The 19,576-nt window shown below is 41.7% G+C and overlaps 1 protein-coding gene across 1 annotated transcript in view; it reads right to left on the reverse strand.

Moving 5' to 3' along the window:
• Positions 1–19,576, reverse strand: part of LOC310998476 (A-type potassium channel modulatory protein KCNIP2) — a gene marked incomplete at both ends in the record, with an annotated part of 83,359 nt that overhangs the window by 54,078 nt on the left and 9,705 nt on the right. The window lies entirely within an intron of this gene.

The raw sequence follows: 19,576 nt of genomic DNA on the forward strand, positions 1-19,576 counted from the left end.
TGTGGACGTGAGCGTGTGTGCTTCAGCTTCAGGAGTGTTGTTTGTCTTTCAACAAGTTTACAGCGACTTTCTGCTCATGCTCTGTGCTACAGTACAGTGCAGATATTTTGAGGCTGTCACAGACTCTGAAAATGAAACAGTGGATGGGATTTATCGATGGGGAAAGTATTTGCACTGTGCACCCCGAGGGGATAATTCATCAAAAAAGTGTCAGCGCAAAGGTTATACAGACATAAGAGCATGCTGAACCTGCGTCTAAACAGGGTGGTTAAAGCGACTGCCACAAGACAGATAGAGCTCACATTAATCCCAAATGAGCCATTTGTCCTGCCTGTGTCTCCTTGAGCCAGACCTAAACCTGCAGCTCACCACCACCACGCACAGACAAAAAAACAACCACACATTTAAAAAAAAAGAAGAAAAAGAACAGAACATCAAATATCTCTCATTCCTCTCTGAACTTCTTACCCTTAGTTTTCTCTTCGACTTGACAGCTCCTCCGTTTGCGCTCATGTTACATGTTTCATGAGCCTGATTTGATCCTCACTAAGAGTACTAATAGCAGCTTTGATCGTGACAACTGCAGCTCTTACACTGAACTACTACAATCACTAACTCTCCTAATGTAATCCCTCACTTCTCTTGACATCATCTGCAGCTTTCTCAAGGAGCTCTCCGGCTCCGTCTATCCAGAAGGACTGCCGCTGAACTTTCCACCTCCCTCTCAACTCAATTTTCAGAGCTCATTCTCCTGCTCTTGCAGGGATTCTTAAGTGCTTCCACCTCTTCACTACATCTGCTGAGTGGAGGGGTGTATGTGTGTGCACACGTACTTTTTAAAATGACATTGGTACGATGGCGTGTGCGTGGGGTGTCACAGCTTCTAATACAGAGATCCTGCAGGCTGAAGCAATGGAAAATAGTTTTTCTCTGTTTCTCTGTGTCTCTTTCAGTGCATGTGTTTCTCTTTCCGTGTGGGCAGGGAGCCAGAGGTGAACCAGGGTGAACTACATCCCACTATAACAACACAATGATGAAAGACCAGACACTCAGCAGACTCTCCAGCATTTAGACAGACTTGACAATGTAAACACCAATGCTCACTATACAGATAAACGTCTTTCAGAGGGAAAAAGAAAAGTGCTGTGCTGATTCCTGGAGGACACTGAACTTGTTGCCTGCAAGTTTTCGCCTAACAAGCGGCTCATCCATCCTCCGTTATTGTAAACACAACTGTTATGTAAGACACAGAGGACAGTGAGTACGTGTGTGCGTGTGGGAGTGAATGCTAATGCAAGCATTTGTGTTCAGTTTGTGTTCTTGCAGAAGTGTGTGCTTGCTTGTGTTTGTGTGAATGAGCGGCAACGCCGTAGAAAGGAGCCCGATTTGGCTGAATTCACACAATCACCCAGAGGCTCATGGGAAATCAGTGGGCGGACAGGTATGGATCGGTGACAGGAGGAGGAGGGCGGGTTGGATCAGGTTCACTCAACTAACACTTTTTTTAAGGCTCTTATTCTCTGCATCTGTGATTCTCTCTCTTCTTTACCTCAAAATACCTGGACCTGATCAGAGTGGGTCACTTCGCATGTTCACATGTTACATGTCTGTCTAAACAACTAACCTGATCTTTGTCTGTCCATGAGTATGGAAAAACTGCTTCAGTTTTAACAGTTTTTCACACAAGGAAAATGTAGAAGTTGAATGGAGAGGAATATGAGATTTTTGTGTCTTTTAATAATTTTTTTCTGTATTAAATTGCTGTATTAAGTGTGTGGAGCAGACTTTAAGACTTTAATTTACTACATTGCTGATGTTTTATGAAGATGCCCCTGGCCACTTTAGGAGTAGAGAGCATCAGCACAGTGTAAATGAATATTTGCTGTAACAGGAAAAACATGAATTTTTATCAACGCACTCTGGCCTGCTCATAGCGGAAGCATATTGAATTTATTCAATTCAGCTCTCTCGGTGTTCATATATTAGACCAAAATATAAAGACAGAAATAAAGATTAATTCAGTGTGTTAGCTACACCTCATTACTCCAACTCTAACAATAATTGTAACTGGGGTTTATTTCCTGACTAATATCAGGGACACAGACCAAATCATCAGGCAGGATACCTGCCAAGCAACACTTCAACGCACAAGCAGCCATATTTTGAATGCATTAATTCACTGTTGAAACCCTGAGCTCCAAGACATGAAAAGCCCAATTCCAAAAATACAAAGAAAAAAAGCATCTCTCTCTCCTTTCATCAGTGTCTGTGACAGGCCTGTGTATCTGATGCCTCACACAGAAGAAAAAAACAAACAAAAAAACTCTATAAAGGTCTCGTCAAACCGTGCAGGAGGTAATTTTATGTGCATATGCGTGTGTGTATGTGAGAGAGAGAGTCTGGATCTATATGTTTTATTCAAACCCCACGATGACTCCCATTATTTATCTTCTTTCCTCATGTCTGCCTCTGCTGAGGAGAACTAAATAACACAAACATCGTCCAATACGACTTCTGTGTCTTTGTGACCACTTTTCAATGATGAATTATATTGTCTAACATTGACTTTTCAAGGTAAAAGAGGACAAATACGAAAATGGTGAATGTCAGACCTTTGTTCAAGTTGACATATTTTGCTAATTGGTTTTTATCTTAATTTTTTCAAATTTGTTTTAATGTATACAGTAACATGGCATGTGTGGGTATTTGTGAATTATAGTTTCAGTCTAAATAATGTCCTACATGATGAATTATGCACTGGTCATACTGTAATTAAACCATCACTGACTAAAGACAAGACAAGTAAACAAATTACTGAGTTGCAACAAAATTACTTAAATTCAATTACTACAAGTGTGTGCACTGTATTACAGTATATTGTACTGTGATTATTCTTTTAAGTTCCTATTTACCTTTTCTGTCAGCATGCTCTATGCGTCCTCTCTGCTTTGCTCTTCTGAGACTTGAGCCCTGTGTTACTCTCTCCTGCTGCTTACCCTCCTCCTTTGTTTGTGCACAAGTGACAGCAGCGAGGAAGCAGCACGAGGTGAAGCAGGCAGGTCAGCAATGGAGAAAAAGAAACTCTTAAGGCTTCAACAACTTTCCTTTTCTAGTATGGTGTGGTTGATATTAAATGCAGCAGTGCAACCCCTTGTTCCCAATTCACAAGGTCTCTTGGCTTCTTTGCTACCGAACCATTTTCATTCCAAAAGTTTTTTTTTCCCTGTGAAAATGCTGGGCCTCAACCCTGCAGCTCTGAGAGGATGCTTGAGAGCCCCCCCCCCCCTTATGTTCATTTATCCAATCCCGCTCTTATCGACCCATCTCTGCCAACCAATTTTGTCTATTACACCCACTATCTCTGACTCAATCTTTTCTCTCCCATCCTTTTTCTTCCTGCTTCTTACGTCTCGACACTCACTTTGGAGGGATGGAATAGGTCAAACACAGAGACAGTGGTGGAAAAATGCAAGTGAGAGAGAGAGAGAGAGCAAGCGAGAGAGAAAGAGAGAGAGAGAGAGAGAGAGAGAGAGTCTAATTGAGAGTAGGCACAGAATAAAACAGAGGCGAGCATTCACAAATAGCTGCAAAGATGAATGATGCAGTGAATTACATGCACAATTTGAACAGTCTGTTGCTCCCCTGCTGCCTCTCTTTCATTCTTAAATCCTTACAAATAGAAAAGGCAGCCACAATTACACCACTAATACTCATACTCCACAAGATCAGGAGAAATTGTCCTTCTGATTAATGCACAAAGACTGAAGCTTATGGAGGTGGTAAATAAAAAGGCTCACCCACTCATGCAAGCACACACACACACACACTACTACCCTCCATATTGGCATACTGTAGGTAGAGGACAGTTTTCCTGTTTATAAACTGGCAGATTGCCTCAGGGAGAAACAAAATATTCTGACATTCAACAAACAGAGATGGATAAGGAGTGATGCCGCTGCAAGAATACATTTTATTTCTATACTGCTGAGGTGACATGTTCACCATAAGGACAGATGACCGCTGCACCAAGTCACTTCATGGCACTAGACTACTCATAGAGGAAACCTGTAATTCACAGAAGGACTGATGGAAATGGCAGTGAGATGATAAAATACTGTAGATGTGTCTGTCAGAATCTGTCAGATTTGTTTGGAGTTCTTCATTTCTAATACAACAGCAACTCATGATTGATAACCAGTGTGGTTTTACAGATGGTAATGTTGAAACTGAAGCACTGCCTGGGAAGTTTGTTACACACAACGTCCCCCTCAGCTTGAATTGTGATAACTTTGGTAATCAATTGAATTTCAATCAACAATGGCATGGGGTGAACAAAGCACATGCACATTACCTTGATTAGTATCTCTAAAGTGCCTGTACTGTAGGTGTGCATTTACCCACGGTCACCTCACCTGGGATTGACTCCAGGATCTTGAGCAATACTAGTAAAATTAGCTTTCCGTGCCAGTAAATTGCAACAGCAGGTACAAATGTAAATTTGTTAAAGTAGAAGTAAGATGAATATTTGTGTTAATATAAGTCTTAAATAGTTATATCTTCTGACGGCAATCACTTATATAGAGTGTTTGGTCTGAAACACGGGTCTGTCAGTCACTCTGCTCTGCTGTAAGCCGAGGAGAAAACTTTCCTTGTATCCTACAACCTTTATCCAATGAGGAGAGAGAACGGCATAAAGGGGCGGTCCTCTCTGTGTGTGCAGCCAAGGGATACGCGTGAATGTGGTGACGTAGGGACGAGGGCGGGGACTGCTAACTCCATCGGCTGACAAGAAGTTAGCCAAAACGACCAGATCACTTACTTCTGCTTTAATAAAGGAGGTGGTAACACAAGGTGCTTGGGGTGGATGGTGGACATACAGTACAGTAGTCACACCAGAGGCTGGTGATTAGCAAACAAAAGCACTTTGATTTAAGTTGGTGAAAGATCATAGGATTAGAATAAGGTTTGGGGTTAGTATTGGAGCAATTTGCATAAAAAAACACAGTTCACTCATTTTCTGTTAATCAACTGATGAATAAAAGGAATGGATTCATGGATTCACTTGTTGCTTTGTCTGAAATGTAGGCCTACAGATCATCAATTGTATGACAGGAATGATTGAAATAAATGGATATTATGAATTTACATTAATAAAATACATCAAAGTAAAATCAACTGATAAAGATTGGAGCGTTTTTTTTTAACTTTCCATGCATCAGTGTGCAGAAGCCTCTTCGCCAGCAATATAGTAACGTCGAGTGAATGCCTCTTTACTCTGAGGCGGACATTTAGCTGGTGTGTGTTCGTGTGTGTGTGTGTGTGTGTGTGTGTGTGTGTGTGTGTGTGTGTGTGTGTGTGTGTGTGTGTGTGTGTGTGTGTGTGTGTGTGTGTGTGTGTGTTAGCACAACATCCATTTCTAAAGACAGAAATAGACAGCTTTTCCAGCCCTGAATAATGGGAAGTGACAAGGAAGGCCACTGACCAGCCAGCTCTAAGATCATCAGACAATGGGTGTAGGTTCCTATCTTATGCGTGTGTGGGCGTGTGTGTGTGTAAACATGAACGCACAGTGGTGCATCACTCATAAATCTTGAATGAACTTTCTATTACATCCTATATCTCACGGGAGAGATTAAGTCTATCCAAACAGGCAAGCATCCAAGCCAATTCACTCAAACCCTAAAGAAAACATACACATACACATACACACACACTCGACACTGTGCACATACACACAAACTAGATGCAAAAATGAGTGGGCGAATGAGGAGAAATGACAAGAGAGATGCTCAGGGAGCGGGGAGTGAGCAGACGATGGAGTACAGGGGGGATTAGATGTCATGTCTCTGACAGCGAGCATTACTGACTGTAAAAGTAACTTCCTGTTGTATCAGGGAATGACTCTTTTCTATATCTCTCTCACAAACTCACACAACACACACAAAAGCACACACATGCAGAGCCAATCAATTTGCAACGGTTTACTTGTGCTTTTCCAGCGCTCAATACAGCCTTGAGCTTGAGGGTGTAAAGTACAGGAGTCTACAGAGGTTGTATTGCTAAGCTCAAGTTGAAATAACGATACTAAACCAATGTCACACTAATGTAAGACTACTTATTATAGATAAGTACAGAGCACAAGTATCATGAAGGTCCTTTGTGTGCACTGTGTAGGTGTTCTGTTGGTGTCAAAGATTATCATTTAAAAGGCAGCAAAGAGGGAGCCCGTGTGACATTTGAGCACAAAGGCCATTCTGCCACATAGTGCGTGTGTGTACGTGCGTGTGTGTGTTGGGGAGAGAGTTTCTCAGACTTTGCCGTCTTGTTACTTTGGAAATCAACTCCCCATGGAGCAACTTCCTGCACACTGACTGTATGGCAGAGCATACTGTACTGTATGGTAGTGTGGGAGGCAATGGAGGATGAAAAGGGAATGAAGCTTTACAGTACATGTGACAGAACACACCTGCTGTGTCTTCATGTGCATGCATGTACTGTACCGTGCAACAGGCTTTCTTGAAGCTACTCATACATTTCAGACCCAGTTCATCTTTTTCACATTTAATGTTGCAGTCGTTTGTGCTCAACAGTTACGATGTACTGTATATCTGCTTTCAGTATTATTCTTTTTCAATACATAGGGAAATAAAGAGGTGGACATTTTTTTTTCACTTTTGTCTCCATCTATCAAACTTTCTTATTAATTTCAACAAAATTGCCACCAGGTGTTTTCATTTTCACATCCCATTTCTTCCTTTAACTAACCCTAGACAGATTTCAGCACAAAAACCCCAGAGACGTGGGAGGCGAAGCCCTGTAACAGCCCCGCAGGTGCTCCATAACGAAGCTAACTTGCCTCCAAGCTGTTGGCTGCAGCTGTATTGTCCTTCCTCCGAGGCTCCTCTGTTCTGGTGGCTTCCTGTCAGATCCAGTCTGCTGTTCAGACGGGCATTAAGTGTATGATGAAGTGGGTCACATGCCTCCGTCCTCTGAGCTATCAGCCAACTGAAATCAAAGCCCAGGTGAGTGTGTGCCAAGCGTATGGGTATATATATATGTCAGTGTTTGTTGAAGCGCTGATTTTTTGCCTCTTACTAAAAGTTTGCCAGCCCGTTGTTTATCTTGCTACCTCAATCGTTCACACAAGGTTAATTGTTGGGGCGACCTTTATCTAAGCAAACACCTCAGAGACATTACAAGTCTGGCACCACCCTTGGTGTGGAGAGAACAAAAATACACACACAGCGCATTTGTGTGCGTTTGTTTGAAGAACTAACACTGCCCTAATCCTGGACTTTGTTATGGAGCCATGAAATAGTCCTGGAGATAAAATTAGATTGTGTGATGTGTTGGCAAGTTCAAGTATAAGACAGCGCTGGATATTTGCCAGCTGTTGGGCCTCTGTGTGTTGTTGTTTATGTGTCTCTCTTAATATAAGACAGCATGAGGCGATTATAGAAGAAACCATTAACACCACATGAGTGAACACATTTGCATGTCAAAGAAATAACCTGAATTAAAAAAAGAGAAACCACTTGCTATCCAAATATACGGAGAAAAAAACAACAACAATAGCGCAGTCCTGTTGGCATTACGAGGTGTGACACTTGAACCACTTTGACTGTGCCATCAGCGACGCAGCACGACACAGTTCCCACCTGTGGCAATGCTGAGAGACAGAGGGAATGAAATCTATTTATTAAACAGAAGTTCCAGCGGATAGGAACGGCTGCCTCTGGTGTTCAGGTCATTTAAAAGTGATGTAAGAGGCAGCATAAACAAAGGCATTATTGTCAGCTACAAAACCATTGTTACTTGGTAATACCTTGAATTCATTAGAAAAGGTCAGAGTACAGCGAAAGTGATGGGAAACTGTCGGAGGTTTGTGTGGGCTTAATTAGGCAGGTCTGTGGAAGGCGAGTTTGAAAAAAACATTGAGAGACAGTCCAATTACTAACTTTGGCTGTGGCAAAACATTTTTTTTTTTTTTTTAGTTAAAAGCAATCTGTTCCATCCTGCTGAACACACTGAAGGTGCTTCAAGTTGCATGAAGAAATGTGTGTCCCCAGAGGACAGTAACCCCCCAAACCTAGACGAGCTGATGAATTTATGTTATGGGGCAACATTCATTTCACATTGAATTCTAGTTTCTGGAAAACACAAACTCTACTGATCTTTGAGCCGTGTTTAAAGCTCCATGAGGCATTTTAGTGTCTCTGTGCTTTGATTTTCCAGCCCACAACTTTATAGTTTTGGCTCTCGCTGCCCTCATCCTGAATCAGCAGGCAGCTGTTTTCAGTAAATACACCCTAAAATCCCATTGAAGGCTACCAGCCCAGCACCAAAAAGCAGACAGATGGAAGTAGCAACCAGCTGGTGAACACAGTGCAGCATTTAGCAGCTAAATAAACAACCACGAGTTGGTGGAGACCAAAACAGAGCTTGAAGGAAATCCAATTTTTGGACTGCTAACCAAAGCGGCTCAACAATGACACCAGTCATCTACTTAACGAAGGAATATTATGCCGTGTGTTGTGTTTCCAGCTTATTGTGCTGCCCCCCAGTGGCAAAAACAACTAATGCTGGTTCAAAAATACCTGGTAGATTTCAACAAAAAACAGCTGTCTGACACAGCTGATGAAAGTCGGCATATTCAATTTACAGTGAGACATTAAGCCATGTGACAAATAAAAGTCGATTCTGGCAGAGCATGTCATGGTAACACAATAATCAATCAACAAAGTGGTCATTATGTGACAAATTCTCATTAATGAGATTAGTAATTAATGTGATTTTGAGTCAAATCTCTCACACCAGCTGATCACAAAGCTGAAGAAGGGAAGCATATGATTCATGTCTGTTTCATGTCATCCTGGTTCTACTGTATGGTTTGTCTTTGAGCTTGAGCAGATACTGACTTCTCCATAGATCACATGGCTGCCTCACAACTTAAGTATTCTTTAAAAATGTATTCAATATTATCATCATGTTGTTGTTTTTTTAATTATCACTAATAATCTTTTTAAGGGTGACCATGCTGCAATAATTTGAACCATCCTTTCAGAGGTTTCAGTGTGGAAGTGACTGTTGGTATATAAAAAAAGTAGTGAGTAACATTCGCGATTTAAATAATGAAATCATGAACCAATAATAAGGCAAACTGTCTGCTGCAGGTGCTGTGGTCCAAATAATTAAACCATCCAAATTCGGGCTCATTTCTTTGCCAGAGTCATCTCAATGATTGGCTCCAACCTCTGGCCTCTCGCACAAACACACCGGCACATGTGCTCCTTGTGGCTGCCAGAGTTATCTCCATCCCACCTCTTCTGCGCTCATTTCAAAGTAGTCATTAGGAGAGAAGTAAGTAAAGATAATTGGCTCATATACAAAGGGAGCAACCCTCCAGCAGTTTAGGTTCCTCGGCTTAGACACACAAACACATGAATGTGCACCCACATAGACATAGACACACACAAGCGCATGCACACTGTACAGGTGGTTCATTAAGGTGCTGGAGTGAGTGAGGAGAATGGGGAAATAGAGAGTGGCTGTGTCATTAACAGCCATAGGCAGGTGGCGTTACAGAGTCTAGCAGAGAAGCTAATGACAGAGGGAAAAGGGGAAAGAGCCATCTGAAAGGAGCCATGCAATATTTCATATTTCCTCTTCAATATTATTATTTTGCCTCCACCGTCCAGACAACTTGCAGCCGCGAAATCTGGATGAGCTCCATGAATGTATGCAAGTGTGTCTGCGTGATATCCGGCAGTGTGTATGTGTGTTTGAGTAATGTCGTGCATACTGGAGATGTTTATGAGTATGTGTGTGTGTGTCTGTGTGTGTCTGTGTGTGCAGCATGCCAAATCATTGTCCCCCTGTCTTTTTGGTGTGGGGAGAGCTGAGGGAAGGAGAGACCCCTAGATCCCAAATCCGAACCACAGCTGGCAGAGGGCGATAAGACAAACAGGCTCCCCCATCGGGACGCAGCTGAATAGGAGCAGGAGGAGGAGAAGATGAGTGGAGAGGAGGAGGAGAGGGAGGTGTTCGGCAGAGAAATGTCACAGTTTTATAAGATTTACACAGGGACGCCGTCCATGTGTGTATGTGTCCGCGACCATTTCTGCATGTATGCATCAACGTGGGCGTATGTTTGAAATCATACTTTCACATTGGGCCATAAGCCAGCGCCGACTGATTTCCCATCCCTCTATAACTTTTCTTTTTTTTTTCAAAGTGCAATATTCAAAATGCACAACATTAACAGGGTCAGAATGACACAGAGACAACAGTAGAAAAAAAAATGTAAGACAACTCCTCCCATGTGCAAGACTCACACCTACAGAGTCGGTAGCAAGGCCCATTATGTTCTGAACTGAAACTCCACTCACTTCCCTCATTTCACACTACTTCCTCATGGATGATGATTAAAGCTCTGATGGATGTGCAGTCACACAACCGTGTCGATGGTGGATTAAAATGTGTGTGTTTCCTGGATGATACAGGTGAGTGGGGCAGAGGGGACGGGGGGTGATGCTAAAGATCCATGGGATAAAGAAACCTACAATGGCTGTGAAAAATAACCTGCTGTGTTTAAATCTTTGTGCATGTGTTTGTGTGTGTGTGTGTGTGTGCACATCCCAGTGTTTCTCAGAGCGTATCACCATCCATAATAACACAATGTGAAACGCACTCCTACTTGAGGGAGCTGACTGGAAACGTGTACTTTGACACTCTGACACGGCAGATGTCTTCTCTTGGAAGGAAGCAGCCTCTGTCGAGCCGGCTGAGGGGCGAGGGGCTGATGGAGGAGGTGAGGAGGAGAACAGAGGCCAGGGGATTATTGTCAAAGCTTTCCTGTCATCGCTGCTGCCACAATGCAGGTCGCAAAATTCCGCAGAGAAAGGGAGGGATGTCAGAGGAGAGGGGACGGAGATGGGAGGAGGATTTCCCACTGAGCCAAGACGGGCTGCACTTTGATTAACAAATGAGAGATGAACGGCACCATCAGCATTAAGGAGGCTCCAAAAACCCTTAAGATGCGTCATTTCATTTTTGTGCCAGGAGAGCCGGCGCTGACCAGCATCACACTATTCCTCTCTGTCCTTCTCTGACACTAAACGGCTATTTTTCTTTTCACTTACACACACACAGACACACACACCATCAGTAAGAGCTGCTGCCAAAGCCTTTCACTTTTTTTGCTGTATGCACATACACCCACACACATAAAGTGGCAATTTATGAGACCCTGGCTTTCATTGCTAAAGCTTGTTTTTGCACTTTATTTGTTTTAACATCCAATTTTTTTGTCTGGTCAACCATGGTGACTATCTCTGCTCATGCTAACTATCCAATTTTTCTCCTGTATTTATTACAGCATACTAAAAGTCATTACTTCCTGTGTGCTACATATATTCTCCACTGAGAAGCATCTGGGAAATGTGTGTTTACTCACATGAGTAGATAAGGAATTACCATTGTAAATCATAAAATACTAATTCTCCACTTATAGAAAGGCTACACTTACATATACGCATGATTAGTGATGATAATAAGGGATCCTATGTAAGTGTGAAGTGAGAGTAGCATCATGCCTAATCAGTAATCAGCAGTGGGAAGAAGTGCTGAGCAACAGGCTTGGTTCAGCTGTTTTTATATCAAAGTTTGAGCCATTAAAAAAAAAAAACGAGGGCCAATCATAGCTCATTAGAGCAGAGCGGTAGAGCAGTGCTCATCGTTCCTTTCTATCTTTAGACTGCCTGTCTAACTCAAAGCAAAGTGAAAAGCAGCGCACAGGATTGTTTAAGGGGCTGCTATGAAACAGAGACACAGAGGCACCGATTCGTCTCTGCTGCTGTAAAGGCACAGCCAAGGAGAAGCAGAACACACACCTGCCTGTTTTTATCTATCCCCCCTCTGTTGAAGGCATACCACACACACATACAGATACACACACTCCCTGACAGACTGTCGCAGGCTTTCCTCTCTGTGTGTTCCCCTCTGTCACTGACTGTCTCCCTTAAAACTTAAAGGAAAGCAAGAGATGGAGAACTGAGGAACGGGGAGATGCACTGTTACAGGGATAACACACTCTGTCACTGACTCAAGGGCACAAACAAACACTCATGCATATAACACAGGCAGTCTTCCCAGAGGCAGAAAAAGGCCACACACGTTGATGGGATTCATATCTAATGTAAGCTCCCCATAAAGATTTTATATGAAGCATTCCTCCAAGGACCAGAGAAGTGGGACTAGGATTAGGAGTAAAATGTGTCTGGCACTGAGAGTATCCTGTACTGTCCTCACCATATCCAAATCCTAGAGCCACTTAATCTGACTCCACTACTCACCACAGTCTATATTTGGAAAACTGAACTAGTCGTAATATTAGCAGCTGCCCAAGTACATTTCGACCCACTTTAACAATGGTGGAGGTTCATAAATACGTCATCCAATCGTCTCCAAATCTGCGCCTCCAGCAGCCCAAAGCAAGGTCAATCGACTAGTTCCTAGGCACTCCTGTATAATATCATGCAATAACCAACTCCATCCCATCTATCCAGCCTTGGTAATACAGCACTTCATCCAAACACGAGTGCTAAAAATATTTCCCATAAGCGTTACGCTGACATAAAGCCAGACTAAGAGGCATGCGGGTGATGACAGAGGTTCTTTTCCCGCTGCTTGGAGGCGCTGACACAGAGCAGCTGCGGTATTATAGTTCTGAATGAACAGATCAATGGCCATCAGTCACACCTATGTGTGTCTGTGTGTGTGCCGGTGTGTCTGTGTGTGTGTGTGTCTGTTTCTATTGTGTTTTAAGTGGATGCTTGTTGTTGGAACCTCCACTCCTCAGTAAATGGATGCTGCATTTATCCATAAAACTTTGATGTGGTTCACAGCTTGGAAGCCTGTTAAGTTAAGACAACAACAAAAACAAAATATTAAAAAATATCCAGGAAACTAAAACCAGATGATACGGAGATGGTATCGGTGCTAGTTAGTGTTTGAGGTCATTTACCTGAGCCCATTACATGTCTCTTGCATGTTGTCCATGGTCTGTGTGTGTGTTTGTGTGGCGCAGTGTGTCTGTCTGGCTGCCAGCCCGCCCTGATCACACTTAACTGCATCGATGTTAGATGTGTTTTTCTTTCTAGAAGTCTTTGATAGAAATGGAGGAGTTTGAGAGAAAAGAGGATCTGAGGCCTGGTGAATACTTTTTATATCAAGATCACTATCACAGAGAGGGAGCGACTGAGCAGGCCTCTAGAGATGACTTCTGTCCTGTTCTCTCTCTTTTACACTCCCTCTCTCTCTCTCACACACACACACAGCAAGACCATGGATCTTTGATCTGCTTCAGACTAAGCTCAGAGATTTTTTAGCACATGCGGAGGAATTACAAATTAAAAAACACATTCAAAGGGGGAAATAAGGTTCACAGAACTGAACAGAAGATCACTCAGCAAACATGGCCAACATTATCAAAGGTTTCTATTATTAGATAAGCTGCATAAAATATGATTTTTTGTATTAAATATGATGTATTAAAAAAACAGGAAGGTGTAATCTAAACACTTTCGCACACCTTTCAAAAGTGAATTGCTTCAAATATAGAGGGTCCCAATTCAGAACTATTAAGTTGATGAGCTCAAATTCTCAGTATGATATGGATCAAATTTCAACTGGGAGATTTATGGACATAGAGGACTCCTCCCTCCCCCTGTTTTGTTTAAATGCTCAAATCCACAGTCCAGTCACGTTAGAAGAGTATTGTTTATTCCAGACACCAGCTTGTAGAGAACACAATAGGCCAGTTAAGTTTAATTTTTGCCTTTTGGCAAATTACATATTGAACTGAAATTTGCAGTAGTTTATCTGCCACTGCACTTTAACTGGCAAAACCAATGGTCAATAAAAGGCAAAATTATAAAACTTTGTTACCTGAAAAGTACTGTTTGCTATAATATTATCTTAAAATACACTGATGGATGTTTCGTGGTGTAGAGGACTGTTTTTATTCACCAAACCTGATGTAAAAAAGGTAAAAAAAAAAAAAAAGAATAGAAATCCAAAACAATTAGCTCTTATAAGTAAATGGAAACAATACAGTATACAGGAGAGTGTGTGCAGTGATTTATGTGTGTTTGTGCTCATGATAATCAGCATGTGCTTATGTAAATGATGTAGTTTCCTCTGCGGGTGTTTGCTGCAAGCTTAATTTTTCAGACCTAAGAACACCTGCTGTTTCTTTGTCAACTCTAATTTAGCACAGTTAAAAAAATAAATAAAATAAAAATCTGAAACAACAAGGGCAAACATGATATTTGTAACTTTTTTTCAAACATAACTAAACCAGCACCCTGATAATTACTGGTGTCTGGTCTCACAACACAATATTTAAGACCGGTTGGATTCACAGACAACTTGATGATGCTAATAGCTCTACAACTCAAAGTAGACTGAGCTAACATACAGTACAGGGTACATGAATAAGACATGAGATTTATAATAATAATTACATAAAAACCTGATTAGTGAACATAAGTGAACATATGTGCATGTAACATCATATTACTGTAATATGTACCCCAGGATAAGAAGAGAGTTTCTTGAGAGACAGAAAGGAGAGGGAGGCCTGGCGTTACCGAACTATATGCACTATTATTTTGCTGCTAATATACATAAATTGTTATTTTGGGTCTCAGAGTTAGATGAGGATGAAACCCCAATGTGGGTTCATATGGAAAGATATGCTTCTAGCCCAGTGTCCCTGCGCTCCCTGGTCTGCGCTCCTCTGCCCTTAAGCAAACGCCTTTATACAAACAACCCTGTGGTATCTAATTCTTTGAAAATTTGGGTCCAATTCAGATCACATTTTAAAAACAGAAACGCCCTCCTATCTGCTCCCATCTATGGCAATCACTTGTTTTCCCCAGCCATCGGGGGAACAGCTTTTAGGGAATGGCATAGAGCTGGGGTTGAATGTGTCAAACATCTTTTTAAAAATGGTATTTTTATGTCTGCCGCTCAGCTGGAAAAGGACTATGGAATCTCCTCCAAGACTAACTACTTTAGATATTTCCAGGTTCGAGACTTTGTGAAAAAGACATTCAGCCCCTCCCTCGAGCTTCCACAAAGCGGATGGATAGACGAGCTGATGGACACAGATCCGACTGCTAAAGGGACAGTCTCCACGCTATATGCGGATATTCAGAAGGTGGCTTCCCCCTCCCTGGACGGTGTAAAAAGGAAATGGGAGGAAGAATTGGGGCTGGACATATCGGAGGTTGACTGGGGAGGGGCAGTGGAACTAGTACACTCTTCTTCTGTATGTGTGAGACACGGATTGATACAGTTCAAGGTGTTACACAGACTCCACTTGTCAAGGGACAAATTGGCAAGAATGTACCAGGGGGCCGATCCGACTTGCCCTAGATGTAAACAGGTGCCAGCCAACTTATGCCACATGTTCTGGTCTTGTTCCAGGTTGAAAGAGTTCTGGGCCAAAATTTTTAGAACGTTCTCATTCATTTATAACAAAGATATAGAGCCAGTGCCTCTGACAGCCATCTTTGGTGTGGCACCGAGGGAAACGCAACTAACAGTCTCTCAGAGGAAGGCAATAGCATTCACCTCACTGTTGGCTAGGAGACTGATCCTATTTAACTGGATAAAGGCAACACCGCCATCCCATAAACGATGGGTGGAAGAGGTGATGGCACACCTCAAATTAGAACATCTTAGATTTACTATACAGGGCAACACCAAGAAATTCTCCAAGGTCTGGCAGCCTTTTATTTCCTATTTTATATATCCAAGACTGTCTGTCTATCTGTCTGGGTATGTCTGGTTTCAGTATGGTATGTTGTGTTATTGTTTCGTAGTTTAGTCTTACATTGTGCTGTAGGACTTGAGTTCGTGTTTTTCTGTATGAATGATATACTTTTTGAAAACTCAATAAAAACACTTTGATTATTATTATTACTGTAATATGTAAACTCATTATTGTTTTTCACAAATTTGCCATATTGGCACTCTACATTATTAGCAGACGGAAATGTTAAAAAATTCATAACTTTGGAAAGACAATAAAGGGTTCACCCTGGAAGTACACCAGCTACCCTGTCTGTACTGTATATGTCACTTGGTAGCACAATGCATGAAGGGGAACATTTTCACTTACATTATTTATCTCAAGTTATGTTCTTCAGGACGGACTCTTCTCGTGAAGTTAATGTCTGACAGGCAGAAGGACGCCCATGTTTTGCTGCCATAGCTGTACAACTTTAATCTAAAGTCACCCTGCTGCCCTCACTGAAAGGGTGGGCTAATATAAATAAATCTCTCATAGTGACAAACAACCCCCCCCCCCCCACACACACACACACACACACACACACACACACACACACACTATTCCCCATCACTGTGCCCAGTGCACTCAAGACTTGTGCCCACCGAGGCATGGGAGCTGAAGCTGAAACTATTAACTTTACATCCACTTTAATCACCTTAAGGAGAAGAGAGAGGAGAGGAGGAGAGGGAGGAGGGGAGAGGAGTGGAGAGGAAAGGAGGAGAGGAGAAGAGAGGGAGGAGGAGAGAGGAGGAAAACATCACTGATACTACCTCTTATTAATAGCAGTGTGGCATGTTAAGGAGCAAAAAGTTGGAGAGGAGGGTTGAAGGTGAGTGAAAAGTAGTTGTGAGAGAAGACGAGGTGAACAGAATCCCCAATAGACCTCTGCTTTTCTCTTGTCAAACTCTAATGACTGTCTAATGTCATGATCTACTCAAGAATATCAATGAGTACTGTACACACACACAGGCACGCACACACTTCAATATATTCACAAACATACACCTAACAATCAGGATGTTTCCCTGTCCTGCTCTAAATGCAGATCCTGTTGCCACACAAGAAACCAAACCACAAAAGAAAACCTTAAGCACGACTTCAATAAGGAAAAGTTAGCTGCTAAATGCCAATGGGCTGGTGGTTGTTTGCATTTTATCACACAATAATCCAGTTTATCAAATCAAAATCCATTCAAGTCATCCACTTTGTATAATTTTCCAACATTATGTCATTAAAGAGGACCTCTCCCTCATGTTTAAAGGATTTTTAGCTTAACTATACTACATTTTTACCCAGCTGATAATTGTGATGGTTTAATAAATCACTTGTTTCAGAGAAAATGGAGGCTTTCTGCCTTCCACAAAGCATCTCTTGGCTGAAAACCAACTTTGCAAGATCAGCGCCGCCGCCCCGGTGTCCCAGCTCTCATCTCTGCGCACCGCAACACAAACGTGCCCTGTAACCCATAATCTCTTGTTTATGACAGATAAGACTACACAATTATACACGTCGTAACATTGTGTATGATATTTATATAACGTTATCTCCCGCTCTATTGATTGATTTCTCATTGGCTTCGTTGTAAACAAATGCACATGGTCGAGAGGAGGGTTAGCAAAACGGGAAAGCGACCAGACTTGCATAGTTATGTGTAGTTGCACAAACACACAGACCACTCCTGGATAAATAGTGTTGTTTGCTCATCCAACAAACAATCTTTGGATGAGTAAACACATCAGCTCACAGAAAACACAGTAACTACAGTATACACTACAGTATCCAACTTTCATGTTTGCGCTCTGGCAAGTTATGTATGGAACTCAATTGATGCTAATTTGCAGTAGGTGATATAATCTGATCCTGCCTCATTTTCAATGGTCAGTGAAAGGGTAAAAAAGAAAAAAAATCTTTGTTATTTGAATATACTCTTATTGTAGAAGAAACATTTAAGATTCAAGAAAGAGAATCGCAACCAGTATATTGTTACCGGATCCACCATTATTTCTAATAGGAGTGTCGAATATAGGCTGCATACATTCCACCATGAAGCCAATGAGATAAACATTGGTAACTCTGGGGAGAGGAAAAGGGTGTAAAGAGAAGAGGGATGAAAGTGCTTGAGAACCACAGATTTCCAGACACATCACATATGCACACAGCGACGCACTACAATAAATAAGAATATGATTGGCATGTCAAAGCATTGTGAGAACTTTACAGCCTTATTAACGCACATAAAAATCAAACTTAATTAACTGGTTCAATCCCTAAATAGTGCCTGTTCAGCTCTGTGAGAGTCAGGAGTGCCATCACACGCCGTCAGTAACATCTCCTTTGATGCCAAAATCCAGCAGAGCCTTTTTCAGTCGTGAACGCGCAGGAAGGAAACAACAGGCCCATATTTCAGCGCATGAATTATACTGGCCTCATTAATAATCGTTACCCCCTTTAATGACTCTCTCTGAGTGTGCATCAGAACGTGCGCACTGCATCTCCTTAATTCACCCTCATTAGAAGCCAACATCTTGTGGTTGTAAAAAAAAAAAAAAAAAAAAAAATTGCGACCAAAAACAACCTTCAGACAGAAGTTGCCCTATGACTTTCTTCAAGTGCACTTTTCATTACCACATTTATAATTACAGCCAATATTAGCTTAAAATTGGATATTACTGCTGCTGAGTAAGCTGTGAATTTAAGAGTCACAGTCTAATATCATGCTTGGTCATGCACAGCAAACTGGATTTTAGAAATGCATCAAATACAGAGAAAGCATATTCACTTACTTTTCATATTTTATGCCTTTCCTGAAGACAAAAGTACCTCATCTCATTCACTCTGTGTTTATCCTATTGTGTGTTTTCATCTCTGCCTGTCCAGCTAGAGCTCCTTAAAATGTTTTGAAAAGCTGGTAAAAAAAAAAAAAAAAAGTATAAATACCTGACACAAGTGGGGCTGAATGTGGATCTTCTCCAGAGTGGAGATAAGGACCAAGCTGTCAGGAAGCGGACCGAGCAGGCTACCAAGGACAGCTGTGCACCGTGCAATGAGTTTGGGGACCACAGCCTAAACTGCAGGTGAGTCCCCGAGCCAGAAAAACGTATTGCTATCTTACAAAAAAAAATCCTTTACAGCCCATGCCTTCAAAAATGAGTTTTATGAGCAAGGCAAAGAATATATTGTACAAACACTGACACTAACAAATGTAATTATGTATAAATAAGAAATGTGAGAAGAAGTTTTAGTCCATCCGGGGCTTTCAGCGCATCCCTTCCCTTTGGAGTCATAGATGTGTCATAGCAAATCATCTCACTGCTGGTTTGCTTTTTAGACATAATCAATATAAATATTATATCAGAGAGAGAGAGGAGTCTGCTGTTAATATTCCCTAACAACTGTGTTACATTTTTAATAGTTAGTGTCCCAATTAGTCTTAGCTAAAACTCTGTTACTAATTGTGCACTGATGGGCACTTTCTCAGGAAATCTTCATAATAAACCAGTTGTTTTCTACCTGATGAAAAAAAAATAAGCGCAATTGAAATGCCACCAGTTTCTATTACTGTAGGTTGTTGGCTAATGATAAAATGTCAAATCTGTCTGAATAAATGGAGGACAGGAATGGCCTCTTGGTTAAGTAACATGCCCGAGCCAAGTTACTGTATTTGCTCTGAGATGAAAATCACAAACACTTGACTTAAATTAATGTCAGGTTCTT

The sequence above is a fragment of the Trachurus trachurus genome (genome assembly GCF_905171665.1).
Source record: "Trachurus trachurus genome assembly, chromosome: 15".
NCBI classification, from domain to species: domain Eukaryota; kingdom Metazoa; phylum Chordata; class Actinopteri; order Carangiformes; family Carangidae; genus Trachurus; species Trachurus trachurus.